Source organism: Mustela erminea, chromosome 9 (assembly GCF_009829155.1).
Source record: "Mustela erminea isolate mMusErm1 chromosome 9, mMusErm1.Pri, whole genome shotgun sequence".
NCBI classification, from domain to species: Eukaryota; Metazoa; Chordata; class Mammalia; order Carnivora; family Mustelidae; genus Mustela; species Mustela erminea.
In genome coordinates, this window is record NC_045622.1 from 22,372,817 (window position 1) to 22,390,370 (window position 17,554).

Here is a 17,554-nt window from a genome sequence, read left to right on the forward strand (position 1 = left end):
TGTTTGTCCGATTTTCCTCAGTAGATGAAATCATTTCTTCTGAATTGCTGACGGATGCTTTTATATTTCCATTCAGTATTAATTATTCTATCTTCAGTTGTAGTTGTCTGCATCACATCTAATCTTCTACCAGACGGTAAGCAACTTGAGTAAAGGATCTCTTCTCTCCCTCTCCTCCTTTTTTTCTTCCATGCTTATATATTTGCAGAAAAGCCTCTATCATATCGTGGTGCTGGGTTTGGCCTTAGGAATAAAGAAATAATAGGGTCTTGAGTATAGGGAGCTCAGTTGTCACTGAGAAAAGTCTTGTACAGGAAATTATAATGTACTGTGATGGGGATTATGGTAGATATTGATTTTAGCCTTTTCTTTGATTATAGCAAAGTACTTCATCTCTATATTGGGGCTCACTATAGGAAAGAATTCACCATTGTCGAGACTTTTTATTCTTTTTTTCTTTCATTCCAACCAACAACTCTTGTGAATTAAAAAGTTTTTTTTTCTGCTTAAGTATACAGTAGAGGTCAATTCTTTCTTTCTTTCTTTCTTTCTTTCTTTCTTTTTTTCTGAGAAGTTCCCTTCTCCTCTGCTGTGAAACTTGTTTGAAATTCCATCCGTGGGCAACTATGCTGTTGAGTCCTACTGGCCATATGACCACACCATATGACTGGTCATATGACCACACCAAGCCAATCAGAATCTCTCTGGGACTTTCTATTGAAATGAAGCCAAAGAAAGAGACTACCTTATACCCTGTCAGTAAAAGTAGGAAGAGACAAGTTTAAGAACTGCCAGTGGCCATGGGTCCAGCCTCATGAGAAACCTAGCATGAATAATTGAAGGTGATAGTTACAAGAAAGTAAGGTGAGGGCAAGAGCCCAGTCAGCATCCAGTCTTTGTATGAGTTGACTTAGATCAGCTGCCAAACATACTTTATCTATAGGGTCTTATAATGGACCAATGACTTCCCTATTCTGCCTAAGCTTGTTTACATTGAGTTCATGCAAAACAAAGACTGACTCATAAAAAGTTCTGAACCATCAGTTTTTCTCCCAATCTGCCAATACCACCTTTCCAATTGCCTGCTTCAGGCCATGAGTCAGAGGACATGTACTCTTTTTTTTTTTTTTTTTAAATTCAGTAGTTGATAGAGACGAATATATCTTCTTTTTTTGGCAGACATTAATTGTGTCAGAGTCTAGATGAAATGGTATATTACAGGCCTATGATAGAGCATCATTTGGCTCTTAAACTGGTTGTGGAACAATGGGATGCAAGTGAGAGAATTCTTGGATTTGATTTGTGGATCTTGAAAGAATTAGGCTTACTTGACTTAGAAGACAAGTTCCTCCTGAGAGCAGAGAAGCAGACACATCAATATGTTTGATTGTCCCGCCACAGGGACGAGAGCGTGGAACATCCTCAGTTGACATTGAGGAGAAAGGAAAAGGGGAGTGTGGAAGTTAAAAAACAAAAACAAAACAAAAACAAAAACAGAATCTAACAAAAATGTATATTTAAACAATGAGCAGCACTACAAGTAAATTTCTCTAGTCTAACTGCTATGCCTTCTTCAGAACCTTGGGGTAATTTCCAGTCATTTAGGAGTCCTTATTTGAACATTAGACTATTTATTCTGAATTTATGATCGCGTAAAGGTAGTTGTTGTATTATTATCATTTCCAACCCTACGACGTTATTGAATTCTTACCATTTGCTTAGTTCTATTATTTCAGGTCTGGTTATGTGTAAAGAAATATAAGGCATGGTTTTTGCTACCATATTTCTTCCCACTAGCATTGAGGAGACCAGAGCACTATAAAAGCTAAAGGAATTACAAGGCAGGTTAAACTAAGTGGCAAAGAGAGCTTAGCTGCAAAGGTATATTGGAAACAGTGGTCTAGGAAAGCTAATGGATGTAGAGTTTGAAAAGCCTGGCATTGCTGGACAGAATATAAGGGAAATGGCCCTTTAGCTTGGGCCAGAATACTTGTGAACACATGATATACTTAGGGCCTAAGGGATCGTTCATTTGGGTGGAGCACAGCACAGTATTTGGGTAATGGGTGAGTGAGAAATTATGTTAGTGAGGCTGGATTGGGTCAGCTTGTTGGGTATTGTAAATATCGATCTCAGTCACTGGGGGTTTATCATGTAAGACAAATAGTTTTTACATTAGGTAGTAGCTCTGCCTGGCTCTGGGGAGGTAAACTCAACAGGACGTTGGCCCTCACTTCATGAAGCTTACAGGCTGGTGGTATACAGAGAAGAAGACAGTTAAACCAACAACACCATTAACTAATATATCGTTTAAAGTATGATACATTTGTTAAGTTACACACTCACGAGGTAATTCCTGTTTTCCAGACACGGGGTAGTGTGAGCGCATGAGATCCGAGCTCTTTCTCAATCCCACAGGCATGGTAGGCACTGAGGGACACCTGTGTATTTCAGGACAGGAGAATAACTGTGTAAATCAAAGTCTTCAGTTGCCTGCTGAGAACTAGTAATTTTAAAAAAGAATATTTGAATAATGATGACACAGAATGCACAATATTTGAAAACCTCTCTCTCACCGAAATAGGTTAAGAAGTTGCTCCTGATTTCCTGATTTTTCATCACCCCATCTATGATGTGACTGGACCCTAGTGTGGGCCCTTTGACTCCTCCAGTCTACTCTGGATGCTTCTAGATTACCCTGCCCCACTGAAATAAGCTGAGTCCTCCCCAGACATACCTGCCTGCTTCCCTTAGATTCTGTTGCTTTCATTCATTTACTTAACATGGTATTTTCTTCATACATGGTATCAAGGAAATTTTCAGTCCTGTCCATGTTGGAAGAAGGACACATTCTTTTTGTTTTCTGTTGGAATCCACGCCCCACCCCCCCAGTTTTACTGAGAAATCGTTGATGTCCGTCACTGAATGAGTTTAAGGCAAAGAGCATGATGGTTTAATTTACATATATAGTGGAATAAGTACCATAATAGGTGGAGTTAATATCCATCATCTCATAGAGGTACAATAAAAAAAAAGAAAAAAAATTCTCTTTGTGTTAAGAACTCTTAGGATCCACTCTGTTAACACCTTGCTGTATTTCCTACAGTCAGGATGTTGTCCCTGCCTTCCCCGGTACTAATTTGTATCTTTTGACCACATACCTTCAGTTCCCCTTTCCCTTCCTTCTCCTTTTGGTAACCATAAATCTGATCCCTTTCCTAAGAGTTTTCTTTGTCTGTTTTTTAGATTCCACATATAAGTGAGATCACAGTAGTTGTCTTTCTCTTTCTGACTTACTTTGCTTAGCATAATGCCTTCAAGGTCCATCTATGTTGTCACGCATGGTAAGACTGCCTCCCTTTTATGGCTGAAGACTACTCTATTGTATCTACAGACCACAGATTCCTTATCCATTCATGCCTCAGTGGACACTTTGGTTACTTCCATGTCTTGGCTTTTGGAAATAATGGTGCCATGTTCATGGGGGTACAGATGTTTTTTTGAGTTAGTGTTTTCATTTCCTTTGGATAGATTCCCAGAAGTGGAATTGCTGGATTACATGATTGTTCTATTTTTAATTTTTTGAGGACACTCCATACTGTTTCCCATCATGTTTGCACCAGTTCTCATTCCCAGCAACAGGACACAGGATTCCCTTTCCTGTACACCCATGCCAGCATTTGTTATCCCTTGTCTTCTTGATGATGGCTATTCTCAGGGGAACGTAAATCACATTCTTAACCAATGGAGTTCACATTTAAAGTCTGGGCAAAGTTGCTGGGTGCATGTGCTCAAGGCTGCTGCAGTGAGAACCAAATGGGATTGAAGGTACATCATGAGTGAAAGTGGCCGTTGTTGTTGTTGTTGTTGTTTTAAGATTTTATTTATTTATTTGACATATATAGAGAGATCACAAGTAGGCAGAGAGGCAGGCAGAGACAAAGGGGGAAGCAGGCTCTCTGCCAAGCAGAGAGCCGGATGCGGGGCTCACAATCCCAGGATCCTGAGACATGACCTGAGCCCAAGGCAGAGGCTTAACCCTCTGAGCCACCCAGGTGCCCCTGAAAGTGGCCTTTGAATCCAAGGAGGAGGCTGAAATGATAAATCTGTTGGGAGATTGGTAACTGGGTCCCCAGGAGAGATCAGAGTAGGTGTCTGTCGGCACATCTGCAGTGCCGTGAGGGTCAGAGTATGAATAGGAGAAGGCGCTAGAGAGGTGACTTGATGGCTTTATAAACAGAGACAGCTTTCTAAAGGACGGCTGGGGCCTCCCTCAAGTCAGGAGATGGGGCTTTTCTGAAGACTGTGTGATCTTGGGCACTTGTGATCTGATCTCTCTGTGCTTTTGTATTTGTAAAATGGAGGTTAGGCTGCCTCCCCCACAGACATAAATGAAGTTTTCTAGCACACAGTAGGTATTAAAATAAATAAACGTCCTCAAGCAATCCTATATAGCTCTTCTTTGCACATTTGAGAAGCTTCTGGCACACTCAGCAGGCTGGTGAGAGTTTCACTGAAAATCCCCGGAGAGGCTCAGAAGCTCATAAGGGCCCATTCTGCTCACGGCCATTGCTGGTATGTTTCAACTAGTTGGGCACAGGTTCCTGTTCCGAGTGTCTTCTGTGCTTTCAAGACTCTCCTTTTATATTTCTTTCTTAAACTTTTCACCCTCATTAAATTAAGCTCCAGTTTTTGGCGAAACCCCGTTCCTGGGGGAATTCTTAAAAAGTCCCACGTTGAGTTAAAATAAAATATTTCTTCTGCAAGTGCTATGGTAGCCGATCTCATCTGTACTGAAAGACCTGGAGTCCACACAGCCTTACATGCCCTAGGATGCTTCGGTTTGATATTCGAAATTATCCTTTTACTGAAAACACCGGGGAGGCTAGATTGTAACTAGTAGGTTCTTTTAAATTTGCTTTACTTCTTGGATAGAAGCAGCTCATTATAAATCCATCCTTTATCGTGTATTTGAAGGCAAGAGGGGAAGATCATGCTTCCCAAACCAAAGCCTGTCCTTTCCTTTCCGTCATTTGAGTTTTCTGATGTTCTGCTGCTTGTGCCTGCCGGATTTGAGAGAAAAGGCTGTCTCTTAAAGGCACAGAACTATTAGGATAACAATGTCACAAGCCTCCTAATCTCTCTCTTTTTGGTTTGTCTTCTTTCCCCTCCTAGTAACCATGATTAAACCATTGTATTGGCCAAGCGTATCTTTTGCTATTTATTGTAGTTTTGGAACACCCACACATCTTGTGGCCAGCGGACATTACCAATGAATTGTTACTATAACAATGTGTTACTGGGTCATAAAGCCAGTGGCAATTTATACAACTGCTAAGAATTTCCAGGGAACTTGAAACTAGTTATCTTCATAGTGCATTGGAGCAATGTTGGGTTAGAGGATGGATATCTACACTGGGGAACTTCTCTTCCTACCAACTCCTTTATTCCCTGCTGGTGAGATACCTTGTGTCAGCTTGAATCTAAATTACCTCTGGTCTCTTCTAGGACTCCAGCAGTATGTTCCTGGAGCCTTAAATATAGCATGGGTTGATGACACAGAGCTAAATTTATTCATTTACATATTTATTCATTGATGCACTCAAAATTTCCCTAAAACCAGCATTTGCCTGACTCAGTGCTGAGGATACACAAAGAACAAATATTTTATTCTAATAGGAAAATGAAACTGAATTCCAATGTAATGTGGAAAATGGGGAGACAATTAAAAATGTTCTTAGAAAGCACTGAATGCAGTGCAGTATCTTAGAAGTGAGCTGTAGGCAGGGGAAAAATATTTTCATACAGAAGATGACTTCTGGACTGTGTTTTGAGGGATGAGCAGGAGTTTAGGATATAGCTTAGAGGTAATTTGTGATTGAGATACCTGACAGCCAGGATCAGGTGGCCAGCCTAGGGTATAATAGCATGAAGATTCCCAGTGGGGATATAAATCACATGGGGATCTTATTAAAATGTAGATTCTGATTCTGTGGGTCTTATATGGGGCCTGAAAGTCTGTCATTCTAATAAATTGCTGCTTAAAGACCCATTCTTTCATCTTATATATATGAAGTCTTTTTCTTTCTTTCTCTTTTTTTTAACTTAAAAAAACTGATATAATTTCAGATTTACATGGAAGTTGCAAAAATGGTACAAAGAACACTGTATACTTTTACCCAAATAAAAATGCAAAAATTTTGCCTTACTTCCTTTCTCATCACATGTTTATAACATCATATACTTCTGAACTATATGGAAGTAAGCTGGGGACATTGTACCCGTCTACCTCTAAATTCTTCAATACATGTCTATTTCCTAAGAATTAGGGTTTGTTTTTTTTTAATATTTATAAAAATCAGGAAACTTAAGGTTGGTCAATATTATTATCTAAAACAGATAGTTTTAAAAAATTTTTAATTGTTTCAATAATGTCCTTTTCAGAGATAGTCCCCCTTGGTCCAGGATACAATGTGAGACCACACATTGTGTTGGTTGTTGTGTCTCCTGAGTTTCATGTAATCTGGAACTGTTGCTCTGCTGTGTTTGTCTTTCTTGAGCTTGACAATTTCGAGTAGTACAGACCAGTTACTTTGTATAATGCCCCTCAATTTGAGATGGGCTGATATCCCATAATTAGATTCAGGTTATGTGTTTTTGGCAAGAATACCACAGAGGCGATATTGTGTCCCACACCATGTTTTGAATAGCAAACATCTAGTGAATGCAGGCCCAGACACCAAGGCTGGCTTCCAACAGCTCAAACAAGGATGGCGTCCCTGCCAGGAGCACGTGCTACCTAGCACTTTGCTTGGTGGTTCCTGGAGGTTGTAGATGTGCTGTGGTTTGGATTCGCTTTGAAACTTTGGACACCAGATCTTATGTTAAACCAGTTCTGTCCACGTCTATACTGGCCTTTGTGATTTGCCTTCCAGCTACGTGTTCCCTTCTCCGATAACTCACATCTAGTTTCTTTTCATGTCATCTGCAGTCCTGGTGGTTAGATCCTGTCTGTATCTCTCACCCCATCTGGAAAGCCTGGTCTTGGCCATCTAGGATGTTATTAGGGTGGGAACTGCCAAGGAGACTGACCCTATACCAGATGGGCTGGGCTACTTGAACGTCTCCCTATGGTTGCATTGCTCTTGTCTATAGTTCTTTTCTCCTGTTGTTCTTTCTACCTAGAATGCCCTTCCTCTCATCCCCCTTCTCTGTAAAGCCCTCCCTTTCTTCACATCACTCACAAGTAATTGACAAGCACACTGAGGTTTGAGAAGTTCTGTATAGCACCAAGATCAAAAAGTCTAGTCCTGATGAAGACTCTAGTGTTGGTAGATCAGGCTGCTGGACAGGGGGAGGCAGAAGCTGGGCAGTAGTAGTGTCTAAGGGGTTAAAAACAAAGTCCCCCCATGCTCTACCAATTGAATCCAATAGTTCCTGGCTGTTGGACCTGGACAAGAGACTTAACTTCTCTGAGCTTCTGTTTCCTCATAAGTAAAAAGAGAATCACAATACTACCTGCCTTACAGGGCTTTCGAGGAGAATGGATGAGATGATGCAGGTGGTCTGATTTCATAAATGTTGTTAGAATGGGAGTTGTAGAAACTCTGATTTAGGGGACTTGCATGGCCTCTGCCTGGGGATAGGATCAGTCTTATAGGCTAGGGTTGGGCTGAACCGGCCGATGGTGGCAAAGTGACCCCAGATCAAGGGGGATTCAGGTCCCGGGAAGGACACCAATCCTTACAAAATTTTCAAAGCCTCATTTGCAAGGGGGTCAGAGCCGGACCTCAGACATGGCAGGACATAAGCCCTTTGCATGGCTTGCCATCCTTGGGGGTGGTGTTTTGGACCAGAAATGTGGGGACAACAGAAGCAATATCTCACCTTGATTTTCATGAGAACCATGGATAACTGTGTCAGCCTGTTGCGAATGCAAACTCTCCACAGTGCCTTGAGAGAAGTGCAAAGGAAAACAATTCTGATCAAAGCCCAGATTCCTTTGTCACCGGCGTTTTCTCTGCAACGCACCCAAAGGCATTTTGTAAAGTAGCAGCAGCTTCCGAGAGGAAGATGTGTTAATAGGATACAGTTTGGGTGTCATCAGCTCATTCCCAGAGTGGGTTTCGCATCGACACAGACATCAAAATGGAGAGTCGAGATGAATTCACTCACATGTTGGCACTTGATGGAGACAAGAAGAAAATCAAATGTTTTAGTGGCCTGGACACTGCCACTCTTGACGTGAACATTTTTAGCTCCATTTTGTTCTCTCAGACTAATGGGGTTATAAAATCATTCTGCAAGAATAACACCATTAGTGGATACAGTTCTGTTCTGCCTTGAAGCTCAAAAGGGTACCAATTAGCAGATATTTACGGAGTATCTACTTACTGTGTGCCAACACTGTGCTAGGCACGACAGGGGACCGAATATTTGCATAAAAACACGTCCCTGGCTGACAGTAACAGCAGTAGTAGCTACCACTGGTGGGTTACCCGTGTGAAGTTATTTCATATGTTTCTCTCATCTCACCCCGAGTAGACAGTGCTAATCCTCAACTTACGAATGAGAAAGCAGAGGCCCAGAGAAGTAAAATGACATACCCAATATTGGACAACCAAGAGCTGGGCTAGTATTCCCTCAAAACTTATTTGCTTCCTCACGATACCATGCTGCCTTGGAAAAAGCAGATATTGTACCTATTAAAGGAGGACGAAGGATTTAAAATAGTGGATGAGACATGTAAAAGCCAAAGAACATTAACCTTTCACTTAGGAGTTATCGCATTGAACATATGGAGAAACTAAGGGTGATAAAAGGGTTCAATGAATGAAGGGAGGTTATTCTGGAAAGGAGAGGACCTAGGTGCTTCCATGGCCAGCATGGCCTTATTCAGATTAACCCCTGGCACTGCCATAGCTGCTTTGCAGGGCAATTGCCTACTTTCTGGATGTCTGTGTTCTGCACAGATGGTGCCTGGAGTATTTCGTGTGACTTCCCTCAGCTCCAGCTTGGAGGAGGCCGACATCATCACTCATTCTAGGTGACCCACCTCCTGCCAGGGTTCCTTGAGGTGCTGGAAGCAAAGCAGCTAAACATTGCCAGAGGAAGACCGTCTGTATCCCTGCAGAGTGGATGGAAACCCTCTGAGGATGGGAAGCAGACCCCTGGAAGATTGATGTGCGCCCTCTTCCCCCGCACAGAGAGGAACAGCTACCCTGCCCCTCTCCCTCCTCCCTTCACCTGGAGAAGTGCAGCTTGGCTGTTTGGGGCAGCATTGAAGGAGTGTGTCTGGTCTGATTCAGTGGGGGGCAAGGCTCTGAGATGGAGTATCTTCGTCCAGAAAGGACGAGAGAGGCATTTCGAGAAGGTGAGGTGGACACATACTGCGGTCCCATGAATTTATCACTGAGCATCTTGTCCCCATCCCCTAGAAGAATAAAGAGAAGAAAAACAGCTGAACACCAGGGAAAGGGAGTTAATCTGTGTCCAGAGCATTTCAAAATAATAAAATCAGAGCAGGCTCCCTGGATACCATCCATTTCCATTTCACACTCTCAGAGCCTGAAGACAGACCGATGAGTTTGGCTGGCAGAACTCTGTCTCTCTCTGGCTGGCTACTTAACTTACGTCTTCCTCCTGGCTGGTGGGAAGAAGTCTGAGGGGACTGGAAGGGTATCTCAGGAAAGCAGCATGCCAGGAGTCTACATTCTTCCTCTGGCATCATGCAAAACCACTCAGGACGCTTCAGTCTCCCACCCCTGTCAGTTTCGATCTCACCCTTCCAGGTGGGCTAGAAGGACACCGTCTCCAAGGGCACCGCCATGTAGAGTTCCTTGTGATCATTCCTATGAGTCATGACACACAGACTGTCAAGGGGAAGCATGACTTGTGTGCAAGAATCTTGAGCCCCTCTGAGGCACGGCTTCCCCTGGGACCCACGGCAGCCTGAAGTCCCGAAGTCTGCCCCTCCTTGCTGCACTCAGGTTCTCTGATCTTCTGGGACTGAGCAAAAAGGCAGGTCAGTGATCACCTTGGTGTTTCACAGGATCCAGCCAACTTTGGTTCCACAACCCAAGGAGAAATGGAATAATATGAAAAAAAAAAATGACATCCAAATCCTCCTTCATCAAAGCATTTGAAAGGACCTGACAGGCAGTCATTATGCTCCAAATTTATTACTACAACAGAACGTGGGTCATACTAATGAAGTAGGCATCGGCAGGGACACACTGCACTGTTTATAGAAATACAGCTCTGTGCTGTGAGGCCAGGAGAGTATGCAGGGGTCTGAGTGTAGCGAGGACGATTCTAGTAGCTTTAGAGTTTGCTACTGTCCTATCAACATCATCATCATCATCATCATCATCACCAGGCCCAGAGCAGTAAGACTGGTCTTGGGGGAAGGACCCTGCTTCCAGATTTTGGGGAGTGCCAGTCCTTCAAGCATGCTTTGCCCTCAGCAGCTGTGATCTCTCTCTCTCTGGTTTCCAAAGGCACCTCCTGTGCATTTAAGAGAGGGATAGAGGTAGCACTCATATAATTACCGATAATTGAGGGACTCCCACGGTCCAAGATGGACACCTTTGTTTTATTTCATCCTCATACTCTTTCCACCATTCTGATTTTGCAGGACACATTTCAAGCTCATAGGTGTGAAATAATTTATACCCAGAGTCACAGCACGTGCAGCTAGACATAATTGAGTGCCGGCCTATCTAACTTCAAAACTCATACATTTCTATCCCCCTCCCCCAGGGAACAACTGCCATTCAAGAGGCAGTTTGGGGACCCTTTCAGTAAGTGACTGGAAGAGTTCCTGTGAAAACCTCCTGTCTCCTACTTAGACTGTAGGCTGGGACTGGAAATCCTGTCCTTCAGATCCCCTACATGCTGGGTTTCTTTCTGTGTGAACAACAGGGTTAATTAGTTAATTAATTAAACAATTAACCAAATGTTTATTGAATACCTACTATTTGCCAAGCCCTGTGCTGTGTGCTAGCAAGATCATGTAAAAGAAGACAAATGAAGTTTTATTCTAGTTAAAAAAAATTACTAAGGCAGTAAAAATGTGGACTCAAAATAAATAATTACAGCTTATAAATAGAGCTACTTGAAAAAATAAAACAGGGTACTGTGATAAAAATAACAGGAATGGGGGAAACATCTTTGACTTGTATGCTTGCAGAGCTAAGTCAAAGACTGTAGAACAAGATGCAGGGAGCTGTTGCTATACATGGGAAAGTGATAGTAGGCAGAAGACACAGCATGTGCAAAGGGCCTGAGGTGGGAATGGGTTTGTAATGTTTAAGCTATAAAAGAAGGCCTGAGAGTTGGGCAGAGAAAGCCAGGAGAGTTGTGCACTCCACTAGAAGAAGGCAAAGATCTAGCAGGTGGGACATTGTTGTCTGTGCTATGGGGTCTGGAATTGGTTGTACTAAGTGAAGTAGTAGGCAATTAAAGGGTCTCCAGCAGGAGAGTGATATGAGCTGAGTTACTGTTTATAATTATATTTTTATTGGAAAACATGTCCATGGTCCTACTTCAAAAGGTAAGTTTTTTACGGTAAAATTATTTCCTTCAGTTTCCCTACCGAGTGGGCTATCCTTCTGAATATATTTTACATATATCCATATATATATACATATATATATATATATATATATATATATAATAAACACACGTGCATAGCATTCTGTAGTTTGCCCCGTCCCCCCCAACATACACTTTATAACATATCTTGGAGGTCATTATAGACCAGTACATATAGAACCATGTCATTCATTCATTCATTCATTCATCTATCTATCTATTTATCTATTTAATTTTATTTAAAACCATTCAATTAACATAGCATGTTTTATTAGTTTCAGAGATAGAGTTTAGTGATTCATCAGTTACATAGAACACCCAGTGCTCATTCTATCAAGTGCCCTCCTGAACGCCCATCATCCAGTATACTTTTAATAGCTGTTGGGTATAGCACAGTGGTTAAGAACAGACTGGAGCCAGACCGTCTGAGTCTAAGCTCTCTGTATGACCTTGGGCAGCTTACTTAACCTTAACCTTGGCTGACTCATCTAATCAGCTGATACAGTGAGAGTACTCACATTGTAGGACTGTTACCAGGATTAAGTGAGTTAATACATGTAAAACATCCAGAAGAGTTAGTGTGTATATGTGTGTGTGTGTGTGTGTGTGTATGTTTATATGCATATGTAGTTAGGGATATACCTTCCCTCTGTTGATGGTCATTTAGGTCATTTCCAGTGTTTGCTCTGATAAATGGGACAATGTATATCCCTGTCTGAATGTCATTTCACTCACGGGTTAATATCGGTATAATAAATATGCAGGAATAAAACAGTTCGGTCAAGGAGAGATATCTTTCTAATTTTGATAGATATTGTCAAATTCCCCTTCACAGATTTTTCAATTTACAATTTCACCGACAATGTATATCATCAAAATTTTGATATTTGCCAACTAGATAGGTAAATAATAAGAGTTTCTGATTCTAATTTAGTTTCTATTTTCCTTAATTTGATTGAGACTGCGCATCCATTTTTATATTAAGGGTTATTGCATTTCTTTTTTGTAAACTCTCTGCTCAGGTTCTTTGCCCATTTCCTTTTGTATTGTTAATCTTTTCCTATTCAACTGTATTAGCATAGTGGGTGTGGGTAGGGGTTCTGGAGGAAACTGGTTGGAATGGCCTTCTGCCTCTTACTGGTTATGTGATTTTGGGCAGGTTAATTAATTTTTCTGTGCCTCAGTTTCTTCTAGCCAGCACAGTGTCTATGTTCCATGATTGTTGTCATCTAAGTGAATTATAAAAGGCTGTGTAGACAAATGGATAGTGATCAGACGATATATAAAAATAGAATACCCCTTCTTCAGTGATTGGTTCAGGAAATCAAACCACAACCTCTATAGCAATCAGCCCCTGATGGTCAAGAATAATCAATACTTGCCAGCTTCCCTGATTTTTGCCCACACTTCCAACAGAGGACCAAGGGGAGAAAACCAAAGGTGCTCCCCTCAATGGTCACAGAAGGTACCCTACTTCTGATTAGCCTACTTCTGATTAGCCTCTCTTCAGCTTACCCACACCAACAACCTCCAATTGGGGCACACTCATAGCCTTCCCTCCTGTCCTCTACAAAACTGTCCCACTCCTCTGGCTGCAGCTGAGTCTTTGCCAAATGCAGGGGATGGTGACTGACTCCCTTGTCATGGCGAGCTCTGAATGAATTGCTTTCCCTCATTTGGGGAGGTCTTCATTTGTTTCCATGACTAGTGTATGCGAAATGCTCAGAATAGAGTTTGGTATATGGTAAACATAGTACATAATCAATACGACTGGTTGTCCTCCTCTGTTTGTGTGTGATACATGCTGTGATGGATACTTTTTCCTGGCTCGTCTCTCTCTCTCTAGAATGCAAGCTCCATGAAGGGAGGGAGATAGTGCCACTAAAACATTTGAAAACATTCCACAGAACCTGAAATAATGCTTTACACAGAGCGTGAACATGTGGCTTGAGCGCTGAGCGAATCACACCTGAATCTGTAGGCTCAGAGGAGGGTAACTGTCCTGCACTTTAAAACTTTAAGCCCAGACGTGAACCACAGGGGGAGTTAGTGTCAGGGTCCTGGGTCCGTGGCACCACTTACTTGGGAGTAGGGACGTACAGTAGATGCAAAGAGTTGGTAGGGTGCAAGGAATTGTGAATCGAGCTGTGTGAACTCTGACTTCTGGCAAAGATAAAAATTATCTTTAATTTCCTCCCATGTCCACCAAAGGCAGTATAACTACACAAGGGTATTGCCAAAAATGATGAGATATTTAACAGAAAAGCTCTTAACAGGTCAGTAGGCCATGGTCTTTGTTTGGTTAGTATTTGTTTACTCATCTGTATTGATATGATGCTCTTTACTTAACACTTGCTATCTATGAATTCACAGGACCTGAATTGTCATTCCCATTCAGCAGGTTAGAAAACTAAGGCTCTAAGCCAAGCAGGCAGTTGGTTAAGGGCAGGAGGCTAGCTAGCTTCTGCAGATGGAGTCAAGTGTTAAACTCAGTCTTTTGGTACTAAATTCTATGTTCAGTCCATTAAACTATGCTGCTTCTTAGCTTCTCTTTGCATATTTGTACAAGAATAAAAAAGATGAAAGTCTACTGGACCTCCAAGAGCCCTCCTGGAGAAATCTAAGGGTCAGTGTGCCAGGAGCTATATGTCCCTGCATCTCTGATGTCACTTCCACCGGGTCAAGATCACTGGAGTAGGAAGAGGTCTGCGGAGCCCATCTGTGCCCACTCTTCCCTCCTTGCCCATTTGATTCATTTTGCACTCGTTGCTGCTATTTCCCCCTCAGGCCCTTGGCCACTGCAAGAAACAGCAGCTGTGGGCATCTAGTTCATGTCACTAATTAAATGGAATTTATGCTTCATATTTGGAAATGGATACCTTCTTGCCAAGGCACAACCGCTATCTGAAATCAAGCTATTGAGCTCACTGGGCTTCAAAAGACCCTTCTTTGGCCACACAACCCTCATTCCATTCTGGCCAGCACTTATTGATCATGTGCTATGTGCCAAAGATAAAAAGACTAGACTAGAAAGTCTCTGTAAAATCACTCCCCATAAATGTTTCTTGAGTGTCCACAAAGTGTAAGGCCACGTGCTGTGTTTGTATATGGAAGGCGTAAGCAGAAATGGCTAAGGAAATGCAGAATGCAGAGAGAAAGGTGCCCTGAACCAGACAGAGAGCCCAGTGCAAAGTAAGACAATGAGCTATGGCAATGCAAGAGGGGGAGGGCAAGTCAAGGAATGATAGATCCTTATTCTCCATGCATGTTTTACAAATTTTAGTAGAAATGCTGCCCACACCATTTTAATGAACCCCCCAATTGTACTGCTTCTGCCTGCTCCTGAGCCCCCAAGGACCATTCAGGAGGGGACAATGAGCCGTAGAGAGTTCAGATATTCTGAAATCCCACCACCCTCTTCTCTTGCCATCACACCCTACACTTGTGCCAGACCTCGGGTTATTTTATTTTATTTTTTTAAATTTCTCTCCCCTTCTCTAGTTGTTCTGCCTGAAGCATATGGGAGGCACACATAGGAGCCCTTGATCATATGCAACTATGTGTCTCCTCATTAGAATGCAAACTGGTGGGATCGATGCAGTTCTTTGGGGCCTGCACACTCTGCAAAAAGAATCACCACCTTAACTTGGCCTGTGGGTTGAGAGAGGAACTTGGGGATCCCCCCTCTCTCTCTCGCCATCCTCAGTGGGTGTAGTGCTGCTCCGTGCTGTCTGCTTTTGTTAATATCTACAGGGTTTTAAATAGATTCCTGCGGGAATAACGCCTTTTAAAAGGAAGTTGAAAGCACTTGATTCAGCTGGGACTCAGTGTGCATCAAAGGTCTGTGTCTGTTCGGTGGGGGTGGGGGGTGTCCTTTTAGTTCTGCTCTGGTCAGAATTCACCACAGATGTCCTTTCGCTAAGTGCTTGTTAAAAGCCTCATTTTTGAAAGACAGAGGGGAAAAGAATATAAAGAAGAAATGAGTCTGAAAGATTTCTTCAGAAGTTACATAATTCTAAAATTATAGCAGTGCTTTCCTAAAATTATGGGAACATAAGAACAAGGGAGGAGGTGAGCTAGGTAATTATGTATTTGTCAGGGTTCTCCAGAGAACCAGAACAAGAATCAATAAGATATCTATCTATCTATCTATCTATCTATCCTCTAGCCATCACTTAATTTATTATGAGGAGTTGACTTCCACAATTGTGCAGGTGATAGGGTCTTACAATTTTCCATTTGTAAGCCAGAGATCCAGGAAAACTGTACTTCCAGTCCAAATCTGAAGACCCGAGAATGAACAGAACCAATGCTGTAAACCCCAGGCCAAGCGCAGCAGCAGATGAGATGAGATGTTTCATCTTAAGCAGTGAGAAAGTAAGAAAATGGAGTGGACTCCTTCCTTAACTTCTTGTTCTCTTCAAATCCTTCAGGTATTGGAGGATGCCCACCCCCTACACTGAGGAAGACCATCTGCTTCACTGAGTGCACCACTTCAAATGTTAACTCATCCAAAAACATCCTCATAGACACACCCAGAAACCATATTGAATCTGGACACCCTGTGGCTCAGTTAAGTTGACACATGAAATTAAGTATCACAGTAATTATTATAGTTCTTAATACTATCTCTGAAGGAGAAGAACTTGGTTAAAACCCTATTTCTTGTGGCTCCTAGCTTTGGACTTCCAGGAGGACAATCGTCATCTCTGAGCCTCAATTCTGTGATCTATCAGATGAAGATCGTAGCTACAGTCCAGTCACTACAGAGGTTTACTGAGTGGATTCAGTGAGATAAGCCATATAAAGAACATGGAAGAAGGCCTGACACGCAGTCGCTTTTCATTGATGTTAGTTGCTCACCATCACAATCATCCTCACTGCTGCTATTACTTGTGTTCATTTCATGAGTATTTGCTTAGCCTTCCTTATATGTCATTCACAGCCTTTGGTTCCATCAGGACATAAATCTGAGTCCACTGTTTTTCCCACCTTAGGGAAATTCAGATCAGAAGGGAAGATAAGACACACACAGAAATAACACTAATACAAGATAGAAAGAGAGTGTACGGCAAGAAACAGATGTGAAGGGCAATGAGAGACCAGAGCAGACAGCGTTTAATTCCAGGTGGCAGTGGGACAGGAGGCGGGTATTTCAGGGAAATGGTGGAAAAGGAGTATTTGGCTTGGGTCTCATTGGACAGATAAGATTTGGAGTAGCAAAGGGAAAAAGTCATTCCATAGGGAGAAAACAGCATGATCCAAGTCATTAAAACTCAGAACAAATGGAAGAAAAATCAAATATTTCAGTTTGGATTGAGTATAGGGCATTTAAGGACAAATGAATAGTGGAATAAAATAGGAAGATTAGGAACAAATCATAGAAGTACCGTAGTAATTTTTAATAATCATATTTTTATCAAAGATGCTCAGTGTTTTATATAGACACACAGAGTGCTTGGAGCCAGAAGTCTATGGTGATTACTCCTTCCACTCTTGGGTTTCTTAGGAGAGCTACCTCTAAGTCTTTTACATGTGCGATCATGGCTGCCCCCTTGCTAAAGCTGTAGGAAGATAAGACACATGTTCAGTGGTTGTTAGGCACCTATTTGGATGTTTCAGGGACCTCTGGGAAGATAGCATCCCATCTCTTTTGTTGAAACATGGAGGCCAACTAAGCAATTCAAATGTATTCCAATTTGGCATCCAATTTCTCTGTTTCTTCTTTTGATTCCTCTTTTGTTTGCTTTTCCTGGGACTTTATACCTGCAAAGAAAAACAGGGTACTTGCCATTGACTCTTAGGATAGGAAATAAAAAAGGGGAGGACAATGAAGTTTTTTGAGCTCCTGTTATATGATTGGACCCACCTTCCAGGCTTTTTTTGAATTATAGTTCACTTAATTCTCATGACTTCTTAACAAGTGCATTTTATCCCAATTTTTTCAGGTGATAAAACT